The 12589-nt window shown below is 48.2% G+C and overlaps 2 protein-coding genes across 17 annotated transcripts in view; one reads left to right on the top strand and one right to left on the bottom strand.

Moving 5' to 3' along the window:
- MKLN1 (muskelin 1) overlaps window positions 1-1527 on the bottom strand; it is a 389751-nt gene extending 388224 nt beyond the window's left edge. For all 5 annotated transcript variants that reach the window (XM_077994952.1, XM_077994953.1, XM_077994954.1 and 2 more), the window contains exon 1: window positions 1448-1527. The gene's annotated coding sequence lies outside the window, so the exon portion shown is untranslated. The remainder of the gene's footprint in view (window positions 1-1447) is intronic.
- Window positions 1528-1606: 79 nt separating this feature from the next.
- The window catches only part of LOC708686 (uncharacterized), a 255606-nt gene continuing 244623 nt past the window's right edge, over window positions 1607-12589 (top strand). For 10 of the 12 annotated variants that reach the window (XR_013415564.1, XR_013415563.1, XR_013415567.1 and 7 more), the window contains exons 1-2: window positions 1607-1907; window positions 2839-3921. The gene's annotated coding sequence lies outside the window, so the exon portion shown is untranslated. Of the gene's footprint in view, window positions 1908-2838; window positions 3922-4476; window positions 5098-5244; window positions 5373-6006; window positions 6184-9553; window positions 9674-12589 lie in introns of those variants that run through there. The other 2 variants (XM_077997353.1, XM_077997352.1) reach the window with 2 other exon arrangements.

Genomic DNA, 12589 nt, shown 5'->3' with positions numbered 1-12589 from the left:
TTTTTCTAGGCTTTACATTTCAAGGATGGTTTCTCAAATGGCAACTGGCAGTCTGCTCCTCAAATGATGACGTTTTCCACGGGAATTAGAATTTAATTGGAATAATTTGTTTTCAACGGGAAGCAAAGATTTCTTTCCAAGAGGATCAGTTTGATAATGTTTTACCAGCTAGTGCTACGAGACCAAATATAAACCAGTTCTGAGAAACAGGAAGTGAACTGACTGGTCTAGTCTGAGTGTCCCTGGCAGTGACGCAAATACAGAAATCAAATTAGGAAAACAAGATATGTGGGTGTGAGGCAATCGATAATCCAGGATGCTACAACATAAGCAAGAACGCCTTTAACCCGATGCCGTTCATTTTAATAACACCCTGAGCAGTTTGATTTCCATGGAACACGCTAGTGATTAGAGAGCAGCAGGAGCTTGGGTTCCCTAGCAACAGCATGTGCTTTTGAGACAGTCATTAGCCTTTCAGTTAATCCCATCAACCCCTTACCTCTAAATGTATGACTGACATTAAAAAAATGATGTTTTAGAAAGTGCTTTGAAATTTCCAGGAGTGCAATGGAAGGGAATAATCATAATTAAAAAGTTGTCTGGAGAACTACAGTCCAGTGAAGGAAATAATGTTCCTACATGCCCAGCCTGTCCGTAAACTTCCCTGCTCTCAGTTGTAGGTTCTGAATTCCCGTGGCAAAGGGCAAGGGAGGTGAAATTGTTCAGAGTTTCAGGCAGTCTTCTCACCCAACGTGAGTAGTATTGCAATGTCTGTCGGAATCATGGCTCTGAAGATGAGGAGAGGAGCGGGGTGGGCAGTTTGTGTGGTGAGGAGTCTGGCCGCAGGTAGACTGGGAGGGAATGTCACACACAGTTTTCTTTCTCCTTTAAGCCGAATGAGGTACTCTGGTCAAAGGAACTTGGGGAAGGAGGATGGTGAGGGGAATGAAGTTCTTCTTCCTATTGATTATTTTATTGCACCAGAGGCTGTTTGTCCAAGGCCACTGGCCAAGAGCATTATTTTCGTGGCTAAAGTGAGGTTGGGCAGGTTTCCCATCCCTTTCGCTAGTTTTAAACAAGACAACCCAGAAAGCGCAGCAAGGCTCTGGGAATACGATGTGGGTTGGCTTTTCCTACTCAGCTGCACCTTAAAGCGCCAGGCCATTGGGCTTGATACTTCTCAAACCCTGAATCATTGCCTCCAGCTCTGCCCTGGGTTCAGGATGCACCACTCCACCCTCTGTGTAGCTTGGGTCAACTTCGGGGCGTCACTCGAATAGTAATTATTGCTGCGTTTGGCTGGACATCCTTATTACGGCCTGGGTCCCTCTCAGCTGGACACCGGGCTCCTTAGTTTGGCTGGGATGACTCCAGTACTTCCCGCCGCCCCACCTTACCCCCCTACGCGCTCCCTTCCCAAGGCGACCACCTGCACCGCCCCACTTACCATCTGCCCCGCGGGGAGGGCCCCCCCGGGCTAGCGGAGCCCTCCCTGCTCCCGGGCGGCTTTGGAGGAGCTCGGTGTTTGCCTCCAGCCCTTCGCTACCGGAGGATCAGGTTCCTCCCCTCCTCCCCCTCCAGCTCCGGCCGCCGCCGCCTCCTTCTTGCATGACACAGCAGAACCGCAGCTGCTGCAGCAATTCCAAGCCATCCGCCCAGGAAGCGCCGCAACCGGGACTCGGGAGGGGTGGAGGGGGCGAGGCAGGGGCCACGGCCCCGGGGGATCCTCGGCCCCACTGTGCACCACACACTCCTTTCCCAGCCCAGGGGCACGCGAACAAAATGAGGCTCAAGCTGACCAGGCCGAGCTGGAGGAACGCTGGGGCTTGGCAGCAGAAGGGATGGGACCAGAGCGAAGGGTGTGGAGGAGACCCCAGTGAGGGCCGGGACATTTCAGGTAAAGAGAGGTAAGAAGAGGCCCAGACGTCAAGGGCCAGACTGTGAAGGTGAATAGAGGTCAAAGAGAGGTAAGGAGGTACAGTTGCAGAGAAGAGAGGCCAAGCTGGGAAGGGCGTGGGGTTGGGGGCAGCTGCAGGGGAGGATGGGGGGTATAGTCTTTGGGGAGGCCTGAGCTGAGCGCCCAGGCAGAAAAGGGGCTGAGTTGGGAGGCAAGGACTGTAGGAGGAAAGGGATGAAAGAATTAGGCATGAGATAGGAAGGTAAAACTTGGGAGAGATATTATAGAATTAGAAGGGTTGGAATGGAGCTCATTCATCATGGCTGATGAGGTAAACTGATGAGGTGGAGAGAGAGTGTCAAGGCAAGGCCAAAAGAAAAGATCTTCCATCCCACTCTTCAGTTTCTTGCGAAGTTTTTTCTTGATTCCGCCAATCCAAACAGTTTCCCTTATAAAATGGAAACGCATTAACTAAAAAACCCAGAAATAGCTATCTGGCTTAGATTTACAGGATAAAATCTCCGTGTCTGTAAAAACTTTAAGGCAGAAATTTGGGATTTATGGTACAAACCCTTAAAGGGACTGTGAGTCAGTAATACCCACAGCACTCAACATTGTGAGTTTCCACACATCCCTGGACTTAAGTAAGTCTTTCCAAGTGTTTGTTAATGCTAGAAATGATGAAAAAATTAGTGGCTCAAAAATATTAAAGTGCACATGCTTTTTGCTTTCTCTATGTACACACAGATACATATATGTATACTTTCTAGCGACTAGCAAGTATGGTATGGCTAGGGATAATTATGTTTTTCTGATTATTTTGTTTCCCATCAAACACCCCACGAATTTTACAGCAGACCGCCTTCTTGTCACCATTTGAAAGAATGTGGTCAGAAAAGTAATGCAAAAACTGCCACTTTGGTTTTGTCTGTACCTTCCAGGTCATATCTCCGTACCTCACTTCCTGACACAAACAAGTTTTCACTGTTGTCAGCAACAAAGCCCTAATATAGCTGCGGAAGAGAAAAACTGCATTGCATTTTGCCTCCTGCAAGCATCATCAACAGTTACTGGAGGAATGTAATTCCAGAAAGCTTGAAAGCCGTGGTGATGGTAATTATGTATCAAATGCCTGGTTCTATTTCTGTTATTATTGTTTTGTCATTTCTGTTCTCCCAGCGATCTGACTGAACTTGCAGAGGGACAAATCCGGTTTTTCTTTTTGACTTTTGTCAAACTGAATCAGGCCTGATAGAAAACTCATTGCTCTCCGAGGAAACAAAGTAGGAGCCATGAAATGTCATTTTAACAGAGCGTGGGTTTGGTGACTGTAGGAAAGGATTTGAGGACGCTCCTTCTGTTCGGCTTCCTATGTCATGAGCACAGACTCCACGCACGCACAGACACCACGGCTCCCGGATGCTGTGGCTCCCCGATCTGGGCTCCTGCAGCGCCAGAAGCCCCTCCGGGATGCTGCGAGGGGCTCCCGGTGGGTGGAGGTACGGACGCCGCTGCGGCCGCCGCCGCCAGTCCTGCTGCTGTTGTTGCTGCTGCAGTCACGTGGGAGCCCCTTTAAGTTTCCATAGAGAGGCCTCTCTGGTGTCACATGATGGACATGATATAATGAAACAACATTGTGGAGAGGAAAGCATTAGGGGAGCCCACGGCTACAAAAACAAGTGAGTGAGAAGAGGTGGGAGGAAGAGAAACTACGCCACCTCCCCTGCAGCCGAGCGCACGCAGCAGCCTGGCGTGACAAGTGGGCGACGCCGGGGGGCAGGGAGCCGGGGTCCTCGGCCCTGGCCGGGGACCCCACCGCCCACCGCGCGGAGAACAACTTTTAGCCGGCAGCCCAGGCCAGCGCGGCACCTGTCTCCTGAGTCTCCACCGCTCCTCCCCATCCATCCCAGGGAAATTCTCAAGAATACTCTCTACAAATCTACGTGCGCATCGTTTTCCCCTCTCGTCGCGCCCGGGAGGAAGGAACGAGGCAAGGAGCTAAGCAGCGTGCGTTCAGCCCTGGGGTAAGTTCGTCAGGTGGGGAAGCCAGTCCCGCAGGACTTTGGGATGGGAATTTTGCTCTCCTTTGCGATCTCAGGGCGTGAAAAAGGCGTCCCCTCCGCTCCTGGCGGGGCTGATCGGCTGGCTAGTCAGTTTCCCCTTAGCACGCCCCGTGCGCCCACCCTCGCTCGGCCCGGGGCCCCCTCGCCGCCCCCCGGAAAGGGTCTGCGGTTCCTGGCCAGGACCTTCGGAAGGCGAGCGGGGGAAGGTAGGGCTGTCGCGGGAACCCGGCTTGTGGGAGCGATTTCGCCATGTTTGTGTTGCTAAGAGCACTTTTTCCCCTTTGCTGTGGCTTGATGCCACATGGCTCCTCTGGAGCTGCCGCCGGGCTGAGAGAGTGTGTGTGTTTTTTTTTTTCAATGTCCGCATTCCAGCTAATGTTGCGCAGATAAAATTCAAACTTGAGGTAAACAGAAGAAGAGGAGGAGGAGGAGGAGGAGGAGGGGAGGGGGGAGGGAGGGGGAACTGTTTCCATTTCGAGATCCCACCTCTTCCCTCCGCGCAGCCCAACATCCCGAACCTAGAGACAACTCTCGCCTTTCTCCCACGTCCCCCACCTTTGCTGTCAACAAGAAATAAGGCCGGGGGGGTGGGGGTTGGAGTTGGGGGGTGGCATGCTTATTAATTAGAAAGGACACGGTGTCTCGGTTCTCCACTGGAATCAGCAACTCCTTGGAACTCGGGCCTCTGGCCCCGTCCCTCTTTTCTCCGGCAGGGACGCAGGATGCCTTGGTGCACTCTGGAGACGGGGACGGGAGGCTGCAGCGCGCCTGGGTGGGGCGAGGGGTGCCGGTCCCCTCACGCCCTCTGACTTTAGGATATCAGACAGTGTCTCTTCAACCCCACCCCAGGCGCAGGTTTCCAGAAGGTGGGGTGGGTGGGGCCCCCGATTTCCAGAAGGCGAGTTACCTAGCAGGTGTGTGGGGTGGGCATTGCTATTCGGTAAGTCTGTTGCATGGGGTAGGATGACGTGGGAAGCTTAAAAGCTTTAAAGCCAGCCCAAGGGTAGAGCTGCGTCTGCTGTTTTTTGTTTGTTTGTTTTTTCCTGTGTGTGTGGCAAATTAGGGAGAAAAATCAAGACGTTCCCCCCAGTCCTCCCTCGGTGTAAACGTCTGCTCCAGCTCGCAGCCCGCTGCTGGGTGAGTGGCGACGATCAAGGCGAGGGTGAGCTTCGTCACGGGGAAAGCTGGAGGCTCCTGACAGCTCGTAGCCGTCCTCCCCGCGCCCCGCCCTAGGCGGAAGGTGTGGGTTGGGTGGTCCGAAGAGGGTGACGTCCGAGGTGGGGTGGGCACAGGCTCGGGATCCCTCGCAGAGCTAGGGGCCGCAGCCCCGGTCGCCGGGGAGTGCCGTGGCAGGGAGGCGGCGGCCACGTGAGGGGTCTGCGGAAGCGCCGGAGCTGAAAGCCGGGGGCGAAGTGCGTAGCAGAGTCGTGACGGGGGTGACACGCAGCAGCCGGGGGCGGCAGGCCGCCGGAGCCGGGCGCCTCCCACGCAGGGCCGGCGTTCCCCGCCGCGGGTGGGTGCGCACTAGCCGGCCCTCTCCCGGGAGACCGTTTCCGGGAGCGGGCGCGGGCGGGGCGGGGCCGGCGCGGTAAACAGGGTGGCGCTCTCTGCCCTCCCGCCCCCGGCCTGCCGGGGCGCGCGGCCGGCGGCGGCCGGACTGGCGGAGGCGCGGTCGCGGCGCCGGGCAGCGGGGGCGCGCCCGCTCTCCGCCGCCCCCGCGCGCGCCCGCCGCCGCCCGGCCGGCCTCCTCTGTTTTTGTTTTCATGGAGCCCGCGTGCAGCTGGCGCGTGTCGAGTCACGTGCCAGGGGCGGGATGGGGCCGGGGCGCAGGAGGCGAGGGCTCGGTGACGTGGGCCGGAGGGGCCGGCGCCCGAGGGGGCGTGTGACCCCCGATGGAGCCGTGTCTTGCGGGTGGCCCGGCGCTGGGTGAGGGGTTTGGTGCTTCTCGGCGAGCAGTGCTAGGTTCATCGTCGCAGCGCTTCGGGGAGCCTTGTCCAGGCGGGAGGGCCTACCTGCGCTGCTGGACTCAAAACTTGGATCTTACAGGTGGTGTGTACATCTCTGTGGACGTGTAGACACTTCTGTGTGCTCCTGAAGGACGGCTGCGCGTTATAACCAACTGGAGTGCTTTAAAAAGAGTTCTAACGCCCAACCCAATCCCAGACCAATTGGACCCACATCCAAATAGGGCCTGGACGGTGTATTTTTAACCCCCACTTCCCCGTAAGTGATTTTGGTGCAGAGTGCGAATTGATACAAGTAACCAGCTTGATGGAATAGCTACTTGTGAAATCATACCTATTTAGGGACAAAATAGTAAGAACAGCTAAAATAGCTAACACGTACTGATCTGTCACTCAGTGGGGTCTCTGTGTCAGATATTGCGCCTCCCCATACATGGATCTACTCGTAAAAGTACTGTTACCCCTATTTTACAGCTGGAGGAGTGAAAGCTCGGAGTAAAATCAGGGAGGACGACTGTACTTAGGACCTAGAGAGGTCGAGTTCAGAACCCTTACTTTCAACAGACACGTATGCCTCGTGGAAAACGTCCCTTTGCCTAAGGGCCCTATGTTTGTGTGAATAGTAGTACTTATGTTCGCCTAAGGGCCAGCTGGTTTATGTGGGTACATTTCTACTGTTAAGATTTTTGTTTGAAAAGCTTTGCTTGTATAAGGGAGGAAAATCATTTGGAGATTCTTTAAGGCCTGTAGGCGACTTTTTCCAGAAGTTTATTGTGGATTAAGGAGAGAGGGGATCTCCGTAATTTGAAGTGAATAGGTTCTCTGGAAGTTTCTTGTTCTGTTTTTGAGACTTGAGCATTTGTATAATATGAAGGGGAGAGTCCGGAAGAGGCAAATATTTTCCAAGTGTTTGCATGAGCAACCACAAGAGTGCTTTAGGTTGCTGGATGCGATACAGTTGTGGTGTGGTCACAGCTGGATGTACCCAGAGGTGCAGTGTGGTACAGAGTAGCAGAAGTTCTGCCATTAGCATTTTGGATTAAAAAAAAAAAAAAACTGGTCTGGAGTACAGAAACTTTGCTGTTACATCTCCTTTCTCCTCTTAATTTGTTTCATTTGTCTCCTGGTCAGATAAACTGTTGGTGGGACGTTTAGATGTGGGAGTAGTCTATTTCATTAGTGTTTTCTGTACAGAGATTCCAAAGAAAACTCATAGTAAACAGAGGTTTCTCCCTGAAAACAAATGATACTAGCTACAGTGTATTTGTGACCAATATGTATTAAGAGTACCGTGTCACAAAGAACTTTATATTCCTGTTGATTGCTGTCAAATATTGTTAACCTCTATGGCAGGCATGGGTATATTATTTAACAAATTTTAGGGATTGGTTTTCGTATTACTTGCAGTTTTGGTGAGGAAGGCTTACAGACCTGCCCAGGCAGACATGACTGGAACGTGAGTATCTGTGGTCTGGTGTGGAAATAGCTCTGTAGCCCCATCTCGCTCCTCCCATTGTCCACCCCCATCCTCCTAACCATGAAACACATTTTTCACCAGCATTGCCAAACCACTTGGGGTTCCTGTGCACGGCTCTGCTTAGTTTGCTCTTCTGCTTCTTGGATACCTCCTTCAGGAAATGTTCCCTGATTTCTCCTCAGAAACCATTGAAAAAATACCCTCCCTGCGTCATCTCTGCATTGTATATATGCTTGTCTTACTGCGTTATATCACAGCATATCTCATTGTGTTTGTTACATATTGAACACCACTACTAAATTGGGCTCTTCAAAGGTGGGAATGGTGACTTGTTTATCTGCACATCACTGGCACACAGTGAGCACTTAAGTTTATTGCATTGGTCGCAATTAAATTTACTTCCACTTAAGTTGCATTATCTGTGTTGGTGTTTTCCTGAACCACTCATCTTCATTCTGAACTGTCCTCACCTCCTTCTCTGCTACTAGCTACCAGGCTAAAAACACAGCTGCAAGCACCCCAAGACAAAACTTACACAGAAAGTACACAATACTAGTAACACATTATCAAAGAAATAGGAAGGGGCAAAATATCAGTTTTTCACTTGTTTGTGAATTTCATCCTTCACAAACAAAGGAATTTGTGAATTCCTTTGGCAGATTGGACGGTGTGAATTTTCTTGATTACTAATATATGCTGGAAGAGATGCCCAAGGTTGTTTTTACTTTTCGACTTACTTGGGAAGGAAGTACTACGTTACCAGTGGACGTGCTTTGATGTGCCATAACAGAGCACAGGTGCTTCATCACGTTTCATTGTTGTAATTTTCAGATTATTACAGAGGTATTTGTAGAGCAGCACTGTCCCATAGAGCTTTTGGAGAGGATGGAAATGATTTATAAATCCGTGTTATCCAGTGTCGTAGCCACTAGCCACTTGTGGCTATTGAGCACATTAAGTGTGACTGACGAACTGAATTTCTTTTCTTTCTTTTTTTTTTTTTTTTTTTGGAGACAGGGCATTGTTCTGTCGCCAAGGCTGGAATGCCGTGGTGCTATCTTGGCCCACTGCAACCTCTGCTTCCCAGGTTGAAGCGATCCTCCCACTGCAGCCCTCCCAAGTAGCTGGGATTACAGGGACCTGCCACCATGCCTGGCTAATTTCTGTGTTTTTAGTGGAGACGGGGTTTCGCCATGTTGCCCAGGCTGGTTCTGAACTCAAGCAATCTGCCTGCCTCAGCCTCCCAAAGTGCTGGGATTACAGGTGTGAGCGACTGTGCCTGGCCAGAATTGAATTTCTACTTGATAAATGTAAATAGCTGCTAGTGGCTACTGTATTGGATGGCACAGTTACAGAGGATATGTTTGTGTTTAAATCCTGTAATTGATAGATCATCATTTAGGCTAAGGTATTCTGCCTTTAAAAGTCTGCGGTCATCTTCTAGGTCTTAACACCATGCTTCCCCTTCATAGATTATAAGGTGCTTAGTGGGTGATATTTTAGGCCTATGTGGGGCCTTCATATTATGGAGCATTCGTGTGTTCTGTGGCTTTCCATGTAGTGCATGTGGTCTCCCTTTTTCAGGAGCAGAATGGAGTGATTATTAGTAATTATGATTATGAGTAATTATTTACAAATGGATGTGAGCCTTTGGCGTATACACTAAATGAAAGTCCTATGAGTTGAATCAGTACTTTTCTGAGATGCATTGTGAGGGGAAGGAACTGTGCTTGTCTTGCTGACCATTGTTATCTCCAAGGCCTAATATGCTGTTCAGCACCTGTCAGTGCTCATAAATATATGTTGAATGAATGAATGTTCAATTAACTTGAGCCTTCTAGTTTAGCTTCAGAGGCTGTATCATGGAGCTGAGAAGAGAAGTAACCAGTAACTACACCACTGGCTTTATAGTTTTTCTAAGGAATGCAGTCTCTCCAGGGGTACTATTGTTAGCTCTGTGACTCTGATTTCTTTCTGCTAAGATATGTAGCAGGAATTGTTACACTTATTTGATGACAGATTGAAAAATAAAGTCACAAGAAGATTTGGTGCTCAGGTCATACAGAGAGAGTTGGAAGTATAAATCAAATTGAAGTAGTTGTTTCTGTTGCATTGTGCACTCATCCATGGTAATTTTTTTTTTTTTTTTGAGATGGAGTCTCTCTGTCACCTAGAGTAGAGTGCAGTGGCACGATCTCAGCTCATTGCAGTCTCTGCCTCCCAGATTCAAGAGATTATCCTGCTTCAGCATCCCCAGTAGCTGAGATTACAGGTGTGTGCCACCACGCCCGGCTACTTTTTGTATTTTCAGTAGAGATGGGGTTTCACGATGTTGATCAGGCTGGTCTCGAACTCCTGGCCTCAGGTGATCCGCCTACCTCGGCCTCCCAAAGTGCTGGGATTACAGGTGTGAGCCACGGCACCTGGCCCGTGATAACTGCTTCAGAGGAAATAAAATAAAATAAAATCATGCACTGAACTATGTTAGAAAGTTTGGGTTATAAAATCAAAGTTTGTTTGGTAATTGTATATGTTAATGGAGTCTGAAAAAAGGACTGGAAATATTATCTCTAGTGTGGCATGACATTGACAAAACACCTTAACCATGACAAACAGGAATGGAAACATTTCTTTCTTCAGCTTCCAAATCTCATGTATTCTATGACTTTTTTTCTATGGTAATCCTAGCACCCGAGTTACAAGCTTGTCAAACAGGATGTTTAAAATGTAAACAGAAACTTGTTTAATTGTGTAGATAACCCCTACTAGGTTTTGAAATATATATATAGAATAAGAGCCCTAAGACCAAAAATTGTTGATTTTGTTTCATGTAGTAGATCCTATATTGGGGGTTGTATTGTAGCCAGATATTTGGTTTAGTACCTTTAGGAGGTGATACACATAGTCTGCTGTCTATACTATGCATCAGACTTAACCTACTTTGTGCTGCTCTGTGTGTTTGGATTTTAGGCCCATCTTCATCCACAACAGCTTGTTCCTAGGATAAATGTTGTCTTCCTATCATTCTGCCACTACATGTTCCACAAATGAAAAGTAGTGTTATCATAGAGTAAGTCAAACACAATTGGAAATACAAATCTGTTGTCTTAAAAAAAAAAAGTCATAGAATACATTCCAAGATAAAATGGGAAGACTTATCTTTTAGGCAATTCCTAGTCCTTTAGTCCTTACTTCTCAAATACCTTTGCTGTGAACCTTTTGGGTGGGGCAAAAAAAATAAAAGCCCCCAAACCGAAAATAAAATTATCAACCACGTGTTCCGTCAATTCCTGCTGTTGCCCTTGAAACCAAACCAAAACACGAGCATAACAAGACAAAACCCACGACTGCTAATAGCAACAAAAGCTAACCCAACCAACCACACAGAAAGAGCCTGTGAGATTTGAGTTGTCATTTTTGTAGCGAGGTCACATGTGAAGTCTTTTTTATTTAAAAAAATCTTTATCTTTTTCAAGACGGGATCTGGAGTGCAGTGGCATAATCGCAGCTTACTGCAGCCTCAACCTCCTGGCCTCAAGCGGTCTTCTCACTTCAGCCTCCCGAGGTGCTGCGACTATAGGCGCATGCTACCATGCCCGGCAAATTTGTGGGGTTTTTTTGTTGTTGTTGTTTGTAGAGACAGTGTTTTGCTATGTTGCCCCGGTGTGTCTTGAACTCCTAGGCTCAAGGGACCTACCCCCTCGGCCTCCCAAAGTGTTGGTTTACAGGCATGAGCCACTGCGCTCGGCCAAGTCTTCTTTTTTAGGTATTGAATGTAAATTACTGATGACAAAAATACTTGCCTGTATCTGAGTAGATAGTAATGATATTAGAATTAATGCTACAAAAGATCAGGATGTATTTTTGCCTAGAAGATCCTATGGGACTACTTGGATTCAGGTATATAGTTTAAGAATCATTTTGAAGGTCACTGACTTGTTCGAGTTTGAGAATGTTACTGACTTCACTTCTTTCTCATCGGTGGAGTGGTTGGATTGAACCTGTGGTTCTCAAACTTTGGTGTGTATCAGAATCACTGAAGAACACACTTGACTGGGCCGCACCCCAGAGTTTCTGACTCAGTAGGTCTAGGGTGGGCCCACTAATGTATGTTTCTTACAAGTTTCCAGGTAATGCTGACATTGCTGGTCAGAGGGCCAAACTTTGAGAACCACTGGGATAGACAGTATCTTCTAAAGTTCTGTGATTTTTTTTTTTTTTGGCCTGTTCTTCCCACCCCCATCACTTTTAGCAGTGATCACTGCTTGATTTCTAAAGGATTATGTCATTTAAAAATTGCTCTATGGCAGACTGAGTTGTAAAAGTTTAAAATGGATTAAATTAATTTTATTTAGAATTTCTTGAGAACTCCATATATTTTCCAAAAATATTGGGTCTGTTAAAACTCAGATTGGGTGTTCCTACTTAGCTAAAGTAGAAATCCCCAGTTAAAATATATTAAAGTATTTCTGATGTTATTAAATGACAAAACTATTTGCTACTCCTTAAACCTAAATGTTGTATTAAATCTAACCAAATGCCTTTTATTTATTTAGAAATGGTCTCACTCTGTCACCCAGGCTGGAGTGCAGTGGTACAATCATAGCTCATTGCAGTCTCAACCTCCTGAGCTCAAGTGATCCTCCCACCTCAACCTCCTGAGTAGCTGGGACTGCAGATTTGTGCCACCACACCCAGCTAAATGAAAAATATTTTTTTTTCTAGAGATAGGATCTTGCCTTGTTGCACAGGCTGGTCTTGAACTCCTGGGTTCAAACCATCCTCCCACCCCTACCCTCCCAAAGTGCTGGGATTACAGGAATGAACTACTGTGCCTGACCAATTTATTTTTAGAAATGGAGTCTTGCTAGATTGCCTAGATTGCCCTTGAACTCCTAGGCTCAAGTAATCCCCCCACCTCAGCCTTCTGAATAGCTGGGACTACAGTGCATGACACTGCATGTGGTCTTCTCTTAATATGCAGCTACAGAGTATAATGCAGCACATTATATAGTTGTGGACTCTCTAGATAAAATGATTTTCGTGAGACATAGTTTTTTCTAGACAAAACTCCATGGATTTGGGTCCATAATAGACTGTGGCAGCATTAACTTGGACATCCCCTGAAGATAACAGCCTCATGGAAAAATCAGGGTTGCAGGAAGGAAATGTCCATCAGGGGCATGGA

The sequence above is a fragment of the Macaca mulatta genome, chromosome 3 (assembly GCF_049350105.2).
Source record: "Macaca mulatta isolate MMU2019108-1 chromosome 3, T2T-MMU8v2.0, whole genome shotgun sequence".
In the NCBI taxonomy this organism is placed as follows: Eukaryota; Metazoa; Chordata; class Mammalia; order Primates; family Cercopithecidae; genus Macaca; species Macaca mulatta.
Note: the sequence above shows the minus strand (reverse complement) of the source record. Positions and strands in the feature narration are given on the sequence as shown.